The following is a 3,945-nucleotide window of genomic DNA, read 5'->3' as shown; positions in this document are numbered from 1 at the left end:
ATTAGATAGATATGATACAAACCACTGCAGTGCAGTACCTGTAATACCTACAGCATGTTCTAATCGCTCTAATAGGATATTATGGTCGACAGTATCGAACGCTGAAGCATTAATTAATGGCAATCTCTGACCTTACATATAAACATACACAAATAGGCACACACACACACACACACACACACACACACACACATGAATATGCATTTCCACCAATACTCAGCACTCGCCCACCGTGGAGACACAACATCATGAGCCCCTTTCAAAAAAACACATGGCAAAGGGATGTGGACCTGGATAGATAGAAATGCTTAGAACCTTAATTGTAGACCTCTCCAGCAGTTACTACAGGAATTTCAAAACATCCATAATATGGCACTGGAATGGAATGGAATCATTTGGAATGCCTTCCACAAAGTGCAGAAGCAAGTTTCGCACTGGGATGCCAGGTTCTTCTCTATCCGTCATCCACAAAATGCAGCAAGCTTGCTACCACCAAGTTGCCACTGTCTCTGCATCTGTCATCACAAAAAGCAGCAGTGAACCCTTCTGATACAGGGATGTCAGCTCTCTGCCATCTATAAGATAAGATAAGATACCTTTACTAGTCCCACGAGTGGGAAATTTCATGTTAAGGCTGCCGACCTATTGCACGCAATGGCGGCGTCATCTTACCCTCCGACATTTCACAAAACATCACATGTGGAAGACAGGTCAGAGAGGTATAACAATGGAAAATGCACCACATGAGGAAAGATAAGAAGAAAAAAAACATAACTCCCCCCAGACTGAGCTCCAATAGGGAGATCAGTTTGAGAACAGAAAAAAAACACCTCTGCACACAGCATATGATCTGTCTTTTGAAAAAAAAAAAAATCTATCCCTCTTTTGCAAAACGTAGCAGCATGCTTTTATGGCACCGGGATGCCAGGTTTTCTTCCCTCTATCTGTCTTTTGCAAATGCAGCAGCAGGCTTTTGGCACTGGGATGCCAGGTTCTCTTTCTCTAACCCGCCTTTGCAAATTTTTCTACCACTGGGATGGTTATTTTTCCACATCAATTCTTTCTTTATCCATCATTCGCAAAATCCAGCAACAAGCTTCTCCGCATGTATCATTGCAAAAAGCAGCAGGGAATCCTTCTTCCTGCAGGATGTCAGTTATGTGCCGTCTATCATTTTCACAAAAAAAATAAAAAATCTGATCTACTATCCTTCCTTTGCAATGTGCAGCAGCAAGATTCCTGACACTGGGATGACAGGTTCTCATTTGCAAAATGCTGAACAAGTTTTTCAGGGCAGGTTCAACTGGTCCCTACTCCGGCTCCCATGCTGGCTGAGGCTCTGTCGGTCCCTGCACCCGTACCAGCCCCTCGGGTGGGGACGGCAGCTGCCCAGCCGTTGCCGTTGCCTGTTCCGGCCCCAAGAGTGAGGGCGGCCATGACTCTGCTTCATCCTGCATCCGTACCTACTCCTCGGGTGGGAGTGGCTGGTGTCTGGTCTGCCATATCAGCAGTGCTGGTCCCTGAGGTGAAGCCAGCCAGTACACAGCCTACCTCTGCACCCGTACCTAGTCCTCGGGCGGGAGCGGCTCGTGTTTGGTGGATGCCTGCCCCCCTTCCTTTGTCCAATGTAAGCTCAAGTGAGTCTGTCCAGCCATCTTCTTCGTGTTCAGAAGGGTTAGCTCAGCCACTGTCACTACAACAGCCACTACAACATGTATTACAGTCCTTTGCTTAGTCATTAGCCCAGTTCTTAGCTCAGGCATCAGCTTTCCCACCAGTTCATACTCCAGTGCAGCAGACACTAGGCCAGTCTTCAGTGTCTCCTGCTCAGCTCCCTGTAGCTCAGTCTCCAGTGTCTCCTGCTCAGCTCCCTGTAGCTCAGTCTCCAGTGTCTCCTGCTCAGCTCCCTGTAGCTCAGTCTCCAGTGTCTCCTGCTCAGCTCAGGGTCCCAACACCCTCTGGCCCTGCATTTGCTCCTGCTGGACGCTCGAGTGAGCCAATCTAGCACTCTGTGGCTCCATCTGCCTCATCCGCTGGTTGTTCTGGAGAGCCTGGCTAGCACGTGCTCGTCTCCGCTGGGGGCTCTGGAGAGCCCGACCATCACGTCCTCGTCTCCGCTGGGGTTCCTGGAGAGCCCGGCCATCACGTCCTCGTCTCCGCTGGGGGTCCTGGAGAGCCCGGCCAGCACGTCCTCGTCTCCTGTGTCCGCTGGAGGGTCCGACGGGTCTTTTCAACCATTTCCTGTGTCCCCTGGAGGGTCCGAGGGGCCCGTTCAGCCGTGTCCTGTGTCCGCTGGAGGGTCCGAGGGGCCCTTTGAGCCATCTCCTGTGTCCGCTGGAGGATCAGAGGAACTGTTTCTGCCATCAGCGCCTCCATCTGCTCCATCCCCTGCAGCTGCCACGCTGCCGTCTGGTCCTGCAGCTGCCACGCTGCCGTCTGGTCCTGTCTCGTCTGGTCCTGCCTCATCTGGTCTGGCCTTGTCTGGTCCTGCCTTGTCAGGTCCATGCCACTACCTCGTCAACTGTCCCTCCTTTGCAATTTGTAGTAGCAAAATTCTCTGGCTTTGAGATGCCACTTTCTCTTCCCTCTATCCCTCTTTCACAAATGTAGTAGCAAGAATCCACTGGGATGCCAGTTTCCCTGCATCTATCCATCTTTCACAAAATATAACAGTGCACGTTACTGGCAGTTCTTCTCCATATCAGTCATTTGCAAACACAGCAGTAAAAATTCCTTATACCGGGATGCCAGTTTCTCTGTTTTGTTCCCTCCTCCGCAAAATGCAGCAGAAAACCCTTCCAGCACCGGGATACAAGTTTCTTTGTCATCTATTCTGCCTTTGGAAAGCACCAGTGACCCCTCGTGGCACCAAGATGCTAGGTTCTGTCCTCTATCACTCCTTTTAAGACATCTGAACTCCACTTTGGGCATGATTCCTCAACGCGTCCCTTCACTTCCTATGTGCTTTCACTAGCATCATCTAAACTCTCTCTCCTTCACACTGTCATTCGAGACAGCTCTACAAGTTGAATCGCTGTTCTGACAACATCCCAAATATCATTATCATCTTCTACGAGATTCAGCCATCCCGCTTGGTGGAATTCTATCTGGCTTTCTGCCGGTTTGGGGGGAAGGGGGGGGGGGGGTTATCATTATGGAAGGCAGTTCTCCTCTAATCAATCTTTCAATTCAACCAATCCTTCCAAGCTACTTACCTCTGTGACCTCTGTTCATTTCAGAAATCGGCACAGTAGTTATCACTACCTTACCCAAAGTAAATTAAGCAGCCGGACACCCTGTCTCCATTTTCTACACCAAGACGAGCTCATGTAAGCGTTTATGAGCAGTCAAGCCTTTTCCTCAAGTCTCAAAATCCCGGTATGCGGCACTGTCAGAGCTTCAATTCAGCGTCAACCCACATTGCTACCTGATTGAGGGTTCCTCCATAGAATCCTCGACCACCTTATTGAGGCCATGGGGTACTTATCTTCACTAGCCTGCCAGTGTTGGGAAGGTTACTTTTAAAATGTATCCGTTATTTTACTCAATGAGAGTAACGTATTCTGAATACTTTGGATTACTTAATATATTATCATGCTTTTTACAATTACATGAATGTACTATTGCTGTGATTTATTACTGTTACTGAAGGTCCGCAGCTCGGAACCGTAGTAAAAGGACCTCTGGCTGATACGCCGGGTTCGTGTCGGGCTAGTAGCCGAAAAATAGCTTTACTTTGTTTTCTGGGTCAACTTGAGACAGAGTGAGGCGTTGAAAGGCTGCTGCAACGGAGCTTATTGTTTCAGAGGAAAACACGAACACAGCGTACAGTCGAGTCTTAATAGCTTACTTACAGCTGGGCTCGTCAGGCACTCTTCTTGGCTGCAGTGGTTATTATTATATTTACATGCTTCCAGCTCCCGTTTTTGCTCGATGACAACTCGT

This window comes from Pundamilia nyererei, unplaced genomic scaffold (genome assembly GCF_000239375.1).
Source record: "Pundamilia nyererei isolate P.nyererei 1_Seehausen unplaced genomic scaffold, PunNye1.0 scaffold00173, whole genome shotgun sequence".
NCBI classification, from domain to species: Eukaryota; Metazoa; Chordata; class Actinopteri; order Cichliformes; family Cichlidae; genus Pundamilia; species Pundamilia nyererei.
The sequence above is the reverse complement of the archived record's forward strand: the minus strand, read 5'-3'. Positions refer to the sequence as shown.